Raw genomic sequence first — 18,683 nt, forward strand, 5'->3', positions numbered from 1 at the left:
ATTTCTTTTAATCTCAACTTCACTTATATTTCTTTATTCCTAAAAATATTCACTTCATTTAAAAGGTATTCATTTTAAGTTTTCTACTTTTTGAAAAATGTATATTCAAATTTCTTACCTGCATTGAGTCACATTATTTTTGAAGATTAATTCAGTTATTGTAAAATTACTACTTGGTGTCTTCGTTTATCATTCCAGACCTTTTGAAACAGGTCAGAGTTAGGGATACTAGATTAGTCTTACATACTTGAATTTTCCCTTTCGTAAAGATAAAAAAAAGAAGGCTTTAGAGTTAGACAGACATAAGGAAGAGTCCTGGCTTTAAGTACCTGCTATCTGACCTAGAGTGATATTTTAATTTTCTAAGTTTCAATCTCATCTTCTATAAAATAGAGGTATTATGCTCATTTTGAGTGGTTCTGCTGAGAAAATAAATTAATTTGATGTTAAATCAAAGGACAACTCATCATCAAACACAATCAACATTCAATGAATATTTGTTGCATGAATAAATGAGTGCATGAGTCAATACAGAAGAATGAATAAAGATTTTTATTCGTTTTTTAAAAAAAAAACAATTTGGATACTTTTAGTTTTTATGTATCTTGTTCATAAAAAGGTTTGAAGGACTTTATGGGGTTCTAACTCTGGTCAACAGTTAAACCCTCCCATACTCAATAGCTATTGATTTGGGTTGATTACAACTCAGTAACCAACAAAGGCCACACAGTCCTTCACTGAAAATTTTGAGACAAAGTTATATTTCAGGATTTAAAAATTTTCAGAACCGTATTGTAAGGTCTGACCGTGCCGTGGACGGCACAGTGACCCCCATGAACCGCACATATACCTCTGGAGGGCCTTCTGGAATCAGAAAACCTGAAATGGCTGTAAGATTGTAGAAAGAGAAGCAATGATCAATCCCTGTGGCACCTACTTAACTCTGAGACATTCTCTATTGTTTCTTATTCCAGCCTCAATTGACAAGGCCATTGGACTTTGTAACCGACCTTGGCCAACCTCATAGGGTGATGCCACACCCTATGACCCTCTCCCAGCTGACTCCATACCCTAGAATCCCCTCCCAGCTTGCAAAAAAAACCACCAACTGTAACTTTTGTAACTTTCCACTGCCTCCCCCACAACCTATAAAACCAATTCCTATCCCACTGCCCTTTGCTGATGCCCATTTTGGCCTCAGCCCTCCTGCACCCAGGTGAATTAACAGCCATGTTGCTCACACAAAGCCTGCTTGTGGGGGGTGTCTCTTCATTCAGTGTGCAGGTTTTAACATTTGATACTGAAACCTGGGACGGGGCAACTTCTACGGGAGACCAAACCCCAGTCCCTGTTCTTGTGCTCCCTCTGAGAAGAGACCTACTTATGACCTAGACTAATCAGACCAGCCCACAGGTACATTCAGCATCCTCAGATCAGGTAAGCGATTTGCCTCAACTCTCTTCTTTAGTTTTTCTCTCTACCTGTCAACCTCCTTCTCCTACGAGTTTCATTTTCCTCTCCCTTTCAATGGAGACAAGAAAGACAGGACTTTCCGTGAGGTTCATGACTGGACAAAATCCTTTGTGGGTCACGGATCCGGGAAGACAGTCTTTCCTCAGTGGTTGATCATTGCGGAGACGTCTGCTCTGGTCACTCACTTGCACTCATAGGTGACAGATCAATTTGGGGGATGCCCCCTTTGACCGATTCATTCCAGGTTCAGACCAAGGTTTAGTTTGGGACACCTGCTAAGCTGTTGGGCATGCATTCACTTTCTTTGTCCACTGCTCTTCATAAACTATGGGCAATCTCCTCTCTTCCTTTCTCCTCTTCCTTAACCTGCTTTGTAAGAAACCTCAAACGTCTATGGCTATCACCTGACCTAAAACCTAAGCATCTTATTTTCCCCTCCAATACCGCTTGACCACAGTATAAATTGGACCATGGCTCTAAATGGCCAGAAAACAGTACCTTCGATTTTTCTATCTTGCAGGATCTAGACAACTTTTGTCATAAAATGGGCAAATGGTCTGAAATTCCCTACATCCAGGCATTTTTTTACACACCAATCCCTCCCTAATCTCTGCTCCTTCTCTCCCTGCCATACAAATTTAAAATTTTTTAAAGACCAAAATAAATGAAAGAACATACTATGTTCATGAAATGGAAGACACATTATCGTAAAGAACTAAATTCTCTTAAAATTATCCTACTTTAGTGCAATATTGATTGAACTCTAGACAAGTTTTGTTGTGTGTGTGCATGTGCAGAAATTGACGTGGTATTTCTAAAATTTGTATGTAAATGCAAATAAACAAATATTTCTTCCAATTCACTTCAGGCAATAGTTTTACTAAATATTTCACGGCTACGTAACACCATTTATTCAGCATCCTGTAATAGTTTCCTCACTACCCATTTTCTGGTTCTCAAACCAAACTTACATCTTTGAGGTTTTATTATGGTAGCATCCCACTTCCATGTACCTATTTGTCTTTATTAAATATTGCTACATGCTCTTTCCCTATGCGGCCTGAGGTAATCTGTGAAAATGGTTCACTATTCACTTGATCCGGAGAACCCCACAAAGTCATGCAAATCAAGAGGTTCCAATCTTCGTGTTCACTTTAAGAACACACGTGAAACTGCCCAGGCAATCAAGGGTATGCATATATGAAAAGCCATAAAGTATCCGAAATATGTCACTTTACAGAAATAGTGCGTACCACTCCGACGTTACAATGGCGGAGTTGGCAGGTGTGCCCAGGCCAAGCAGTGGGGCTGGACACAAGGTCGGTGGCCCAAAAAGAGTGCTGAATTTTTGCCCCACATGCTTAAATATGCAGAGAGTAATGCTGAACTTAAGGGTTTAGCTGTAGATTCTCTGGTCATTGAGCATATCCAAGTGAACAAAGCACCCAAGATGCGCCGCCGGACCTACAGAGCTCACGGTCGAATTAACCCATACATGAGTTCTCCCTGCCACGTTGAGATGATCCTTACTGAAAAGGAATCGATTGTTCCTAAACCAGAAGAGGAGGTTGCCCAGAAGAAGAAGATATCCCAGAAGAAACCGAAGAAACAAAAACTTATGGCACGGGAGTAAATTCAGCCTTAAAATAAATGCAACTAAAAGGAAAAAAAATATATATTGCTACATAATGAAAAATCAGAACATTACAGTGGCATACAACAATATGAATTTATTTAGTTCACATATCTGTGGGTCAGCTGAGTGCCAGTTGGTCTAGACTGGGTTCACCCTAGGTGGTTGTGTGGATCTTGGGTTTATTCACACAATCGCAGGTCAGATGTGAGTGGTTAGGCTCAGCTGGACTGACTTGCCCAGGGAAACCCTGTTTCATGCTCATCCCCTCCTGAGAATAGTCAGGTCATATTTTTCTCTTGACAATGGCAGAAGTGCAAGAGTAAAAGCCCAATCATATGAGGTTTATTTATTTATTTATTTATTTATTTTTTAAATAAGCTTTATTTTATTTATTCATTTATTTATTTTTAAGACGGGGTTTCACTATGTTGGTCAGGCTGGTCTTGAACTCCTGACCTCAGGTGATCCACCCACCTTGGCCTCCAAAGTACTTGGATTACAGGTGTGAGCCACCACACCCAGCATGAGCACTTTTTAAGCCTTGAAAAGCAGTGCCTATTAACATTCCATTGGCCAAAGCAAGTCATTCGGCCAAGTCCACAGTCAGATAAGTGAGGGCAAATTGTTCTCTACCCATGCAGGAAAAACAAATATTTTTGAAAAATAATCTAATCTATCACAATTTGTAATGAACTATTTTATTTTTTAAGAAATATGACTTTTTTAAGAGCAGTTTTAGGTTCACAGCAAAATGGTGCAAAAACACCAAGAGTTCTCATGCACCAATCTCTCCCACCTGACACAGTTTTCCTCTTGAAATAGTAGGGAGTATTTGTTTCATTTGATGAATCAAGAGTGACACATTATTATAATTAACTAAAGTGTATAGTTTGCATTAGGGTTCACACGTTGTGTGGTAAGATCCTATGGGGTTTGACAAATGCATAATGTTTAGTATCCGTCATTGCCGTATCATACAGAGTAGTTTCACCTGAAAATCCCCTATGCTCAACCTGCATTTTTCCCCCATACTCAAATCCCTAGCAACCTGACCTTTTTATTGTGTCCATAGTTCTTCCTTTTCCAGAATGTATATAGCTAAAATCATACTGTACATACTGTTTTCAGATTGGCTTCCCTCTCACACACATTTAATTTTTCTATACATCCTCCCATGGCTTGATGGCTTATTTCTTTTTAGCCCTAAATAGTATTCCATTATTTAGATGTTCCAGATAATTTACCTACTTTCCTATGGAAAGATATCTAAGATGCTTCCAAATTTTGGCAATTATGAATAAAGCTGTTACAGATATCTGTGTATAGGTTATTGTGTGGACATACATTTTCAACTGATTTTGGTGAGTAACAAGGGGTGCAATTTCTGGATCACATGGCAAAATATATTTAGTTTTGCAAGAAATAGATAAATGGCCTTTAAAAATGGTGGTACCATTTTGCATTCCCACCAGCATTTGCTCTTATTTCCCATTCTCAACGGCATTTGAGAGTGTTAGGGTTTTTTATTTTAACCACATGCCCACCTGTCATTGTTTTAATTTGCAATTCTCGAATGACATATGATACTGAGCATCTTTTCACATTCTTATTTGTCATCTATGTATCTTCTTTTGTGAGAGGTCTTTTCAAATATATTCAATTTTCTTTTGCTCCTTGTTGAATTTTAAGAGTTTTTTTAAAAACAGAATTTGAATTATATGAATTATTTATGAGATACAAGATATGTATTTGCAAATATATTCTCCTAGTCTATGGCTTATGTTTTTATTCTCCCAATATTGTCTTTTGTGGAAAAATTTTTTATGATTTTAATGAAGTCCAGTTTATAAATTATTTATTTCATAGATCATGTTTTTTGTGTATAGTTAAAAATCATGATCAAGCCTAAGGTCATCTAATTTTTTTTATGTTATCTTCTATAGGTCTCAAAATTTTGCATTTTGCATTTGGGCCTATGACTCTGAATTAAGGATGTAAGTTCAATGTCTAGGTTCACTTTCTATATGTGGGTGTCTAGTTGTTCTAGCATCATTTGTTGAAAAATAATCCTTTCTCCACTGCATTGTCTTTTCTTTTTCATCAAAGATCAGTTGATTTCATCTTTGTGGTTCTACCTCTGGTCTCTCTATTCTGTTCCATTAATCTATTTGTCTTATGCCACACTGTCTTGATTACCATAGCTTCATTATTGTGTTGGCTATTCATTCCTGGTCTTTTGCCTCTTCAAATAAACTTTAGAACAAGTTTGCCTGTATCATCAAAATAAATTTCTGGGAGTTTGATTGGGATGGCATTGAATCTATAGGTCGAGTTGAGAAAAGCTGACATCTTACTAATGCTGAGTCTTTCCAGAAATTGATCATATTTTCATTTATTTAGTTCTTTGATTTCTTTCATCGGAGTTTCATAGTTCTCCTCAGATAGATCTTATAAATACTTTGTTAAATTTATAGCTGTTTTACTTTTGGGGTGCCAATGTAAATGATATTTTGTTTTTTTCTCAAAATCCAATTATTCTTTGCTGAAACTGATTCAATTAAATGTATATTTATATATATATTCAGATTATTTCTTCTTGTGTGAATTTTGGCAGATTGTGTCTTTCAAAAAATATTCAGTTTCATCTAGGTTTTTGGTAAGCATAAAATAGTTTATAATATTTTATTATTATTATTATTTTTTGAGACAGTATCACTCTGTTGCCCAAGCTAGAGTGCAATGGTGTGATCATGGCTTACTGCAACCTCTGCCTCCCAGGTTCAAGCGATTCTCTTGCCTCTGTCTCCTGAGTAGCTATTTATTATTCTTTTAATATCCACAGAATCTGTGGTGATGACTTCTTTCATTTCTGATATTAGTAATTTGTTACTTCTCTTGGCTAGAGTGTTAATAATTTTATTGAATTTTTTAAAGAGCCAACTTTTGGTTTCACTGATTTTTAAAATTAGTATCCTATTTTCCGTTTTATTGATTTCTGCTCTAATTTTTATTATTTGTTTTCTTCTGCTTGCTTCAAATTTAATTTGCTCTTCTTTTTCTATTTTCCTAAGTGGAAACTTAGGTTATTGATTTTAGATTTTCTCCTTTCTATGCATTCAGTACTATAAATTTTTCACTGCTTTCACTGTCTTCCACGAATTTTGGTAAGTTGTATTTTTATTTATTTCAAAGTATTTTTAATTTCCCTTGAAATTTCCCATGTGTTTCCTAGAAATGTGTCGTTTAACTTCCAAGTTGGGATTTTCCACTATCTTCCTATTGGCGATTTCTAGTTTAATTCCACTGTGGCCTGAGAGCAAACATTATTTGATTTCTATTCTTTTAAATTTGTTAAGTGGTGTTTTTTTTTTGTTTTGTTTTTGTTTTTTTTTTCAGAATACAGTTTATCTTGGTTAGTATTTCATGCAGGCTTGAAGACAATGTGCATAATAATTTTATACATGTTAATTAAAGTGAGTTGATTAATGATGCTGTTGAGTTCAACTACGGCCTTACTGAATTTCTGCCTGCTGGTCTAATGGATAGAGACGTGTTGAATTCTCCAAGAGTAATGGCGGATTTATCCGTTTCCAACTGAAGTTATTTCACTTCTTGCCTCATGTGTTGACACTCTGTTGTAAGGTACATACACATTAAGGATTGTTATGTCTTCTTGGAGACTTGACTTGTTTATCATTTTGTGATGCCCTTCCTTATCCCTGGTAATTTTCCTTGCTGTAATATCAGCTCTGTCTGACATCAGAATAACAACTCCAGCTTTCATTTGATTGGTGTTAGCATGATGTATCTTCCTTGGTGCCCTTACTTTCAGTCTATATGTATTTTTATATTTAAAGTTGAGTTCGTGTAGATGACATATAGTTGGTTGTCATTTCACTCTGGCAGTCTCTGTCTTTTGATTGTATATTTAGACCACTGGCATTTAAGCTGATTATCGATGTAGTTGAATTAATATCTACCTTATTTGTCACTCTTTTCTATTGACTTTCTTTGTTTCTGTTTCTGCTCTCTCTGGTTTTAATTGGGCATTTTATATGACTTCATTTTCTTTCCCTTATTCACACATCAATTATACCTATCCCCTCCACCCGTCCTTTTAGTGGTTGCCCCAGTAATTACAATACATATTTACAACTAATCCAGCTCCATCTTCAAATAACACTATACTACTTCCTGCATGGTGCAAGTTTCTATAATAAGCTTTCCTAATATCTCTTGCTTGTCTCTTGTAACATTGCTGTCATTAATTTTATTTATTCTTCAACTATAATCAATGAATGCATTGTTGCTACTATTACTGTAACAAAATATTATCTGTCAGATTAATTAAGAATTTTAAAAGGCAAACTTTTATGATTTTACTTTTGCTTATTCCTTCCCCAATACCCTTCCTTCTTTATGTAGATCTGATTTTCTGACCTATAAAATTTTCCTTTACTCCAAATAATTCTCTTTAACAGATCTCTCAGGAAAGCTCTATTGGCAATAAATTCCCTTAAGTTTTGATTGTCCGAAAAAGTCTTTATTTCTTCTTCACTTTTGTAAGATAATTTTACTGGATATAGAATTTTAGATTGGTGATTATTTTCCCTGAACACCTTAAATGTTGTATTGCATTCCCTTCTTGCTTGTATTATTTTTGAGAGAAAGACAGATATAATTTTTACCCCTATTCCTATATAGATGAGATTTTTTTTTCCTCTGGCTCCTTTGAAGATTTCTTTATCTTTGATTTTTCATGGTTTGAATACGATATGGTTAGGTGTAGACATTTTGACATTTATCCTGCTTAATGATTTCTAAGCATTCTACAATGATATGAAATAAATTTCATAGAAAATTAAAATTTATAAATTAAATGGTAAGCATAGAGATATCCAATAGAAATGTAATGTGGACCATATGTAATTGTAAATGATTTAATTCCCATGTTTAAAAAGCTAAAGGTAATGGTAAGAATGGGTGATGATGGCTATATTAGTTAATTTGGCAGTGGTAATCAGTGCACAATATATATGGATATCAAATTATCACGTGGTATAGCTTGAATATATACAATTTTTGTCAATTAAATATTTGAAAATAAAATTAATTTTAGTAATGTTTATTTGACTCAGTATATTAAATATTATCATTTTGCCATCTAATCAATAGAGAATTAGTAATTATACAGTATATTAGATTTCTTTTATTCATATTAGTTCTTTGATATCTGTTGTTTATTTCACACTCACAGCCCATGTGGTTTTAAGCTACCCATATTTCAAGTGCTCAGTAGTCATGCATGGCTTGAGGTTACCATATTACACAGTGAAGGTATATAAAGTTTTGTATGCTAAAATACTTCATAATATAAACACTAAAAATCTAAATTTTAAATATGCTTATATGTACACTTACACAAATAATCAGCATGGGAAAACATTTTAAAGCAAAACAGATATAGAAACTCACAAAGAGTTTAACGGAAAAAGGCACATGGATAGCTTACATACATGTGAAAAGATACTCAGCCTTATTCATAATTAACTAAATAAAAACAAAACCAAATCTATTTTTATTAACTTTTCACCCGTAACAAAAGCGTTAGGAGGATTATAAAGGTATAGAAACATGGGGGTGCTCATGTAGAGTTGGTGGGTCACTATGTTTAGTGGGGAATTATTATTCTATTCTAGTATAAATAGGTACGAAATTCTAGGTTGAATTTTTTTATTTCAACATTTTAAATGTTTGACACTATTACTCTTTCTTGCATGGATTTTGACAGAAAATCTACTATAGTTATTTTCTTTGTTCCTCTATAGATAGGGTATTTAATTTTTTCTGGCTTCTTTTGAGATTTATTTTCTTTGTCTTTGATTTTGTGTAGTTTGATTATGATATTTCTAGGTGAAGGTTTTCAGTATTTAATCTGTTTGATACTTTCTGAGTTAGCTCCAGCTGTGGTTTGATGTCTGTCATAACTCTGGATTTTTCTTGGCAGGGCACAGTGGCTCATGCCTGTAATCCCAAGATGGAAGAATCACTTGAGGCCAGGAGTTTGAGACTACTCTGGGCAACACAGTGAGACCCCAACTGAAAAAATAAAACAATTAGGGAGACATGGTGGTGACCACCTGTAGTTGGACCTGCTAGGGAGGCTGAGATGGGAAGATTGCCAGAGCCTAGGAGTTCAAGAGTGCAGTGAGCTATGGTTGTTCCATAGTACTACGGCCCGGGTAACAGAGTGAGACCTTGTCTCAAAAAAAAAATTAATGAAAATTCTTGGCATTATAGTTAAATTTTTTTTTCCTGCTCTGTTCTCTACTTTTTCCTGCTGGTATTCCAGTTATTTCTGGTATGCCTGTCTCACACATTTGGAAATTACAGGTATTGATCGACTTACGACCTATGAAACTTATGACCATTCAACTTAACGACCACAATCGCTAGCCACGACTGCTCCGCGTCTGGCAGCGCAAACGTTGCCCAGCTGGGCATACAACAGTGTGGACCAGCTTCTGGCAGCACTACCATCTCCGCGTGCACCATTTCAACTGTTATTCCTGACTCAGTACAGCAATTTGTGTTTTGTGTCTTGGATATTTTTCATCAAACCCCTCCCAATAAACTTCTTATACATTTCGAAGCAATGGACCCAAACATCAAACGATTTGCAAGGATTGAACGGATGGCGCACGATGTTTCGTCCGTATCGTGAAATTTATGAAGAAAATAAGAAACATACAATTCAGACAAAGCTCACCATGTTTATGAAAAAGCCAACTCTGGTAACCCCAACTGCTGCAGATGACGACATCAACAATCCACAGCCAAGCACCAGTGGCCAATAAAATGTTTTGTACATGTTTATATATTTTGATATGTTTTGCAATTGGGAAAATGTTTGCTGTGGTATTTTTACATCTGTATTTTGTATTTTTGTATGCACCTGTATTTTGTAATTTTGTATGTTTTGCAAATATTAAACCAGTTGTACTGGTAATGCAGTGTTTTACTTAAACCTGACGAATGTAAAAATAAGAAACAAAATGGTGTAGAGATGATACAAATGGCATAAAATGAACAAAGAAAAATTATGATATATAACAATAATGAAAGAAAATTATGATAAAATATGACAAAGGTTTTTATAACATCATTTCACAGTACTGTACATATAGCTTACTCAACTTACAACCAAATCATGTTACAACCGGTCTGTCGGAACCAATCGTGGTTGTAAGTCGAGCACTAGCTGTATCCTATAATTCTTAAATGTTCATTTCTGTTCCTTGTTTCATTAATTTTGGCATGTCTTATACCTTTTTCATTGAACACTGGACACGTTGTATTGAGTAACAGTCACTAAAGGACATAGGCCCTTAGTGTAAGAATTTGTGTTAATCCCCTTGGCCTCCCAAAATGAAGGCCGTGACAGTTAAATACACCCCAGTGTATTTACCTTTTACCTGTAGAAGCTAGAGGCTTTAAATTGCTCCTCTGTCCTTATCTTTGTCTCCTGTCCTGCCTTTGGGCTCTCCTGGATGCTCTTCTTAGGGGGAGTCTGCATCTTTCAGCTCTTCAATCTGTAGTCCACTGTGATTACACTGGAGCCCTGTTGGTGCGGTGGTGAGGAGCAAAGATGGGCAAGCATTGCAATCTATAATCCTATGACTAAGTCTCAGCCTTTTGCTGGGTCCGTGTCCCTGTGCTGTGACTTTCACAATCTTTTTTGTAGCTGAGACAGCAAGGCTGGAGGGGGAGCAATGCCCCTGCTCTGCTTGGGATGATGCCCTAGTAAAGTATTTCACCTTGGGGAGCAGTCCTTGTTACGGAGAATGCTCTAGGGTCGTTTCACAATAATTTTTAAAATAACCTTCTCCTGTCAGAGACTTGAGGAGATTTTTTTAAATTTTTACTACGGGAACCTCATGGAGTACTTGGAGGTAAAACTCAAGAAAGTTTGAAGGAGCCCTCAGGCTGCAACATCCAGGAGTTTAATCACTCTCCAGCAGTCCACAAAGCCTCCAGCAATTTGTCAAAATTGTTTTTGAGATGTTTCTACCAGTTGTGGCTCCCATGCTTTCAATGGCTTCAGAGATTCCAGACCTCAGCCATGATTCTCTGGATTCCCCTGTTTCTTCAGATTTTGGACGATAGTTTGCCCCACACCCCATTTTGTTGATGGAAACAAGAAAAGTTATTGGTGTTTAATTTGTTCTGATTTTTTTTTTAATTGTAAGGATTAGGATAATTAAATTCAAGCATTTTATAGGAACTGAAACCAGAAGTCTTCTAAGTTTCATTTAAAAAATGTTCATGTTACTAATTTCTATAGAATTTACAGTGATAAAAGGAGGGAGGGAAGAATTTTCATTTTGTTTTTGAAAATCAAGAACCAATATTTCAAAAGATCAGATTTGTTTTCCATTTGCATATAAGCAGGTAGAGAAATTGTAATAGCGTAGGATTAACTTGTGTTTCACTTACAGAAGTTCGATATAACCCAAGATAGCATATTCTTTAAATTTTGTATATGCAAAAGAGAGAATGTGAATTGAAATTATTTTTTTCTAAATGCTTTCTATATATTTGTTCCTCTAAGATCCTAATCATCCATTAAAAATGTTTACTCTAGTTTCTAAGATTCCTCACTAAAACTTGCTGTACTTTCTAAGTTTGTAATTTTAAATTCAGGCAGTTTATCCTTTGGAACACATTTATAAAAATATCTAACAAAACCAATTAGAGAATGAATATTTTCATGTCCTGACCAATAAACAGTTAAATGTCAAATTTTTCCAAAACAAACAAACAAAAACAAACAAATAAACAAAGAAATCACTTTTGGGTAAAAATTGACATGGAAAATTTCAACCAAAGGAAAATTATTCATAAAATTCAAGTGTCTTCAAATTAAAGCTTATAGTGGAAACTGTTTCACAACTTTAATTTTACTGACCATCCTCCCCAGTGTTTACAAGGGGTTGCAATATGTAAACTCAATGAGAAAAGCCAAGTACAAAATGTCAGGCCTAAAACCACATAAAGGCTCTTAATAATTTTTCTAATTTCTGTTCCCCTGCAGGCTTCCGTTGTGAAACATAGATGTCTTCTGCAAGCAGCTGCCACACCCGTATCTCAAAGTTCCAGTGAGTTGTGGAGAAGTTTCAGGAGTTAGAGTTTTTCCTCCGTGCATTAACTAAAATAATAAAAAACACAATTTTTATTCATAAAAATTCAATATAGTAAATGCCTTTTTATTTTGGGACTCATTAGCGCCTTAGTCACAAATTGGATATACTTGTGTCTGTGTCTGTGCCTGTGTTTGCCCTGAGGCTTATAAATCAAAATATAATTATTGGTCCAAAGGAAAACAGTTACGTGCATTGAGGAAGGCTATGCTATTCTCAACTGCTGCTATTTTCCAGCCTTTCCTCAGTTCCAGTTCAGATGGATAATTGAGCCCAGAGCTCACTTTTCTAGCTCTGGTCTGAAAATGAATTTGGGTCACAAATAGAAAGGGCAATTGGATTCATAATCCACAGCAACTTATCAGACACTTGTTATCTGCCAAACAACAACCTCTTTTGCTTTTCAGGTTTCTCCTTACTATAATTCAAGTGGGTAAATATTATCCTTCCTCTTTTAAAGATGCCTACTAACTCTTAGGGACTGCTCTAAACTGATTCAACATCCTTCTGGTAGGGAGAGGATGCCTGGGAAAAGCAAATGAAAGGACTGTAAAAGGGAAAGGGCTAATTCCAAAGAACAGAGGGCTGGCCCTCCAGGGGTGAGCAGCTGTTACCCTGCCACAGCAGCCTGGTATAGGTTTACTCAACAGCTCAACATATAATCAAGACAACCTTATTATTGTGCCAAGATGCTCTTATTCGTTGCCATGACACCACCAGTCCTGAGGCAACTTTAATAAAATCAAGATGGCCCTGACTTGTAGAAGCTTGGGAAATTTCACTGTGGCTGTGAGGTTTGGCTAGAGCCTGTGGAACCAGAGCATAGCTGTCTCTACTTCAACTCTCAAGCAGAGCTCTGGACAAGAAAGAAAGCCCCTCCCCCTAGTGCAAAATTTTGCAATCTCTTCAATAGTTCACCACACTCTCTGCCTCCGGATACCTACAAATCCACACCAAATGGCTGGGTTTGGAGTCCTGTTTCTGAAAGACATATGAAAACTCAGTGATGTGAGGCTGGATTATTATCCTGACAGATCATCTCCTCCAAGCTCCTTCTTGAAAGCTTTTTATATTTCTTTTTTATTTGGTCTACTCTCTGTCTGCAAACATGAACATTGTCTTTATTCATCATCTTGACTGCAATGCATTGTTGGTTCCTCTGTCAGCATCGATAGATTAGACAACATAAAAATTTCATATATAAGTGAGTTAACTCTGTAAATATGACAACCGTAACAGTCTATAACATTGGAGAAGATTTGACTTTCATCACCACTATTCCAAGCAGGGGTCACACTACCAGTTCCAAGATTCTAAATAAAGATGCCCTCAACACATATAAATAAGTACCTTGGACTGGACCAGAGGAAATTAAAGCACAAGAAGAAAATCAGGTCAAAATAGGAACAATGAAATTATACACACTATATAGGGTGAGTGTATTTGCCATAGTGATTCTAAAACTTGGTTTCAAACTTTATGGAAATCAGAAAAAGGCCTGACTACCAACATATATGTTTGCAATTATCTGAAATAAGAAAGTACGCCAAATCATCAAAGGAAACAAAAACATACTCTTTTATTTTCTAAACAAAATTTCTAAAAATTTAAGTGGATTTTTATATTGGACTCTGAGAATATAAAATAAAGTAAAAAGAAGTTGGGTAAATGTAGTCCTAGTGAAAGAATTTTTGATCATTGAGTTTATTGGAGGGTGAAGTTTGAGCAACCATTTGTGCAAAATCTTCCCTAAGCATGAAAGAAAGATTGGTTAAAACTGAAAGAATATTGGACTAGAAATCAAAATCCCAGGTTTGAATTATAGTTCTGTAGGTAGCGATGTGTGACTTTAATTAAATCATTGCCTTTGTTTCCACATTTGTTTTCTATGTGTGTTATGACAAATGCTATATGGGTTTTGCTCACTTCTGTACCTCTAACCTGGCACATAATAAATGCACAATAAACATTTATTAATAAATTTGTTGAATGGGTGAAACAGCACAAGATTTACAAAGTAAAAACATTTGGTGAATATAAAATACTTTACAAATATGGGGGTAAGTGATGGTGGAATTAGAACATTATTATCTTATTCTCACATGTAGCCTTCTTGGGCTACTATAACAAAATTCTGTAGGCTAGGTGGCTTTCACAGAAATGTATTTCTCACAGTTCTGGAGGCTGCAAAGTTCAAGATCAGGCAATAACTCCTTTCTTGGTTTTCAAGAAGAACTCTGGTGCCTTTTTAAAGGACACAAATCCTATCATATCCAGATTCTGCCTTTATGACCTCATTTAACCTTAATTACTTCTTGATAAGCTCTGTCACCAAATACAATCACTTAGAGAGTTAGGGCTTCAGTGTATGAATCTGGCAGAGTGCATAATTCAGTGCATAGCACTAGTAATGCCAAAGAGAACTAATTCAATGGCGCCCTGGTAGCTTAGCCAGTGGAAACACAAGTAGCCCAATGTCATTTTTCAAATGAGGCAGGATAAAGAATAATACGGACAATAAAAATAGAATTGCAAAGGTATTCTAAAATATATTAAGAAACTGAATTTTAATTATTAAACCCCAAATACAGTTTCTCAGCCAAAATTCTTTTAAACTCAGGCTGTATACTATAGAATTAGATGAGAGATATGATTATCTTGCAGTAATAAAACATTTAAGAGTGAGCATATATAATTCTAGCTTTGTTTTCTCATTGCTCAAATCCTTCAATGGTTAGCATATTTTGAAATTTAGAAAATGTTCTGAAAATTAAATGGGGCCATAAAGTCAAAACAGGAAAAGTCACCAATGCCAAGTCAAAACACTTGAAAGTTATGAAAAGCACATAGCATTAGAAAAGATGAAAAATGATCCTAATTCTTTCTGCCAATTAGCATAATTTCCAAAGTAATTGCAAATCATATGAACTATCAAGCCTTGGTCAATTCTGTTACTTACACTCTCAGCAACAGAGATGCCCATTCCCTACTTTTTAAAAATGCTTTTCTTTTTCATTTGGCTTATAAGCCACAATATTCTTCTGTTTTTCCTAGTTCTCTTTCTTTCTAAATCAACACTCTCAGAGGCTGTAAATACCAGCAATCCACATTGCTTCCCGAATTTACATCTGAAGCTCTAACCTCTCCCTTGAGGCCTAGTGTTACATTCCCAAATTATCATTTAATACTTCTGTTTGGTTCTCCAATAGACATCACATTTATCAAGTTCCAAGCTTCTTCTCGAGTGCAACACAACCGCCTGACTGTTGACACCCACAACCTCAATGCCACACTTGGTCTCTCCTGCAAGCAACTCTTCAAACAGGCCTTGCATCTGCCACCTCTCATCTGGATTTTGGCAATCATCTCCTGGTTGGTCCCTTGGGTCTACTCTAGCTTCCTAGTTTTCCTGCTGTCCCCGACTCAGACTACAGGGCCCACCCAGAAGCTTTTTGGATTAATGAGGTTGCAGAAGGAAGTAAACTGGGAGGTGATTGATGTCTCGCCAGGTCATGGTGACCCTGGAGATAGTCAGAATAGAAAACAACCGTCCATGCCCAAGAAGCCCTGATCTTCTACATACGATTTTGTTTCTCCTAAGCAGTGAAGGGAGACAGAAAGATGCTCAAATTGCCATCTTTATTAGCCCTTTTTGTGTGCTTTTGCTGACAATGACCTCTGCTGGGTCACACATTTTTTTTTTTTTTTAATTCTTAACCTCTTAGTGGCCACATTCCCCATGCAGAAAATAGATGTGTTGATATTTCCTTCTTCCTAAGGTGGCCGGGAGAATTAAATGAGATGAAGCACAACAGAGTGTGTACTTCAACTCATGCTGAAGGATTATTTCTACTTATATAATTATTTTATTAGATAATTCCTATGGAGGTGTTCAGCTGCAAGACACACATATGGATGCAACAGTTTAACTCCCAAGACTAATTTAGCACCCTCACCTCCAAGTGCTTATCATTCTCTCTTTGTATTCCAGGCACCCAACCAACTATTAATACATGTTATCTGCCTCCACCAAAGTATGATCAAAGTACCAAAGTATTTAAAAAGATAGTAAAAGAAAGGACACCTTTTAGCCCCCAAAGAAGAAAGGACATTATGTCAGAATAGAGATCAGATTTGTGAATGGAACATCTGGTGTTGACATTTCTAAATTAGATAACTATGATCCATTTGGGTGGCACTTCCCAGAAGCAAGGAGAAGGCTACACCACAGCTAGGATTTCTCTCCATATTTTTCATAAGACACATCTTAAGTAGGAAACCATCTTAGAAATGTCAGCTTTTTGTTCCTACTTTGGCCTTTTCACCGATGTTTTCAAGATCTTAAGGTTGAGTTCCAGCTGGAACAAAAGCTGTGGGCGTTAGTGGTTCCCTGTGTCTGGCCCAGTGGTCTCTGGAGGAAGGCAGGTGTTCCCCAAGTCTCCAACTCAGGAACAGAGCCCTGGGAACCTGAGCAGCAGGACTTCTCCCTTCTTCTTCATCTCTATTCAGAGATTTCTGCATGCAAGAATTCCTTGTTCTTTTTTTTTTATTGTTTCTCTACCAACTGCCTTTTTTTCCCCAGCTTTACTGAAATATAGCTAACAAATAATTTTGAAGGTGTGCAGCATGATATTATGACATATGTATTTGTTGTGAAATGATTACTACAATCAAGCTAATTGACATATCCATCATCTCACATCTCACAGTTTCACATTTTTGTGTGTTGTGAGACTATTTAAGATCTATTTTCAGAAAATTTCAAGTATATAATACATTTTTCTTTCTTTTTTTTTTTTTTTTTGAGACACAGTGTCACTCTGTCATCCCATCTAGATGGCAGTGGTACAATCATGGCTTACTACAGGCTTAACTTCCTGCACTCAAACAATCCTCCTGCCTCACCTTCCTGAGTAGCTGAGCCTACAGTTGTGTGCCACCACACCTGAATAATTAAATTTTTTTTTTTTTTGTAAAATTGGGGTTCCACTATGCTGCCCAGGCTTGTTTTGAATTTCTGGCCTTAAGCAATCCTCCAACCTTGGCCTCCCAAAGTGTTAGGATTACAGGAATGAGCCACTGCACATGGCCTACATCATTCTTAACTATGGTTACCCAGATCTCCAGAACTTAATCATCTTATCACTGAAACTTTATATCCCTGACCAACATCTTCCCAATCTCCCACACCAGCGTTCAGCAATCACCATTCTACTCAGTTTTTATGACTTCAATTTTTTAAGATTCCACATATAAGTGAGATCATGCAGTATTTGCTTTTCTGTGCCTGACTTATTTCACTGAATATCATTCCCTCCAGGTTCATAAGTGGCAAGAATTCCTTCTATTTAAAGGTGGCTAATATTTCATTTTGTGTATATAACACATGTTCTTTACTTATTTAGTATTGCACATGGGAGTACAGATATATCTTGAGATTAAGGTTTCATTTTCTTCAGATATACACCCAGAAATGAAATTTCTGGATTATATGGTATTTCTATTTTTAATTGTTTCAGGAAGCTATTTTCCATAATGGCTGCATGAAATTCCAGTTCTACCAACAGTGTTCAAGGGTTCTTATTTTCTTCTTTTCCCTTATACTCGTATAATTATATATATATATAATGTATAATAAAGTATGGAGTATTTCTCTGTATACTCTTATGTAAAGCATTTATCAGATGAGAAACTTTAGTCTCATTATAATGATTCTTGTGTTGGGAGTGTGTAGTAAATAAAGTGAATTGGTATAGTTGGAAGTAGAAAGTGGAAGATATACTTTTCCAGCAAAGACTTGGGATGGAGAGGAGGCTGCAAGAACATAAACCTTCCACTCTGGTGTGGAATAGAGGGGGTTCTCACATCTGAGCCAGGAGGTCTTCCATGAGCTATAGGGAAGACCTCCTTCGGTGTACGGAAGCAGTGTCCTTAAAGCTTTATGTCTTTAGCTTCCACTGGGCCAGATGGGCTCTGGAAAGCCAGGTAAATCTGTAAGGCGCACCAGTGTCCCTGGGGCATATAATCAAAAGGCCTTTCAGTTGTCAAAGGAAGGTGAGAAAGGAGAGATGAATGTAGACTGGCATATGCAGGGAGGGTCAACAGCAAGATGAGCTTAAGCCATCTTTAAAAAGTAACAAAGCTCAGCCTGGCATGGTGGCTCACGCCTGTAATCCCAGCACTTTGGGATACTGAGGTGGGTGGATCACTTGAGGTCAGGAGTTTGATACCAGCCTGGCCAACATTGCAAAAACCCATCTCTACTAAAAATACAAAAATTAGCTGGGTGTGGTGGCACGCGCCTGTAATCCCAACTTCTTGGGAGGCTGATGCAGGAGAATCTCTTGAACCTGGGAGATGGAGGTTGCACTGAG

General features: G+C 36.4%; 1 pseudogene; it reads left to right on the top strand.

The window, feature by feature from the left end:
- The first annotated feature begins 2,518 nt into the window (after positions 1–2,518).
- Positions 2,519–3,145, top strand: LOC116527466 (annotated as a pseudogene).
- The last annotated feature ends 15,538 nt before the right edge of the window (positions 3,146–18,683 follow it).

Source organism: Sapajus apella, unplaced genomic scaffold (assembly GCF_009761245.1).
Source record: "Sapajus apella isolate SASKATOON/1434 unplaced genomic scaffold, GSC_monkey_1.0 scaffold54, whole genome shotgun sequence".
Taxonomy (NCBI): domain Eukaryota; kingdom Metazoa; phylum Chordata; class Mammalia; order Primates; family Cebidae; genus Sapajus; species Sapajus apella.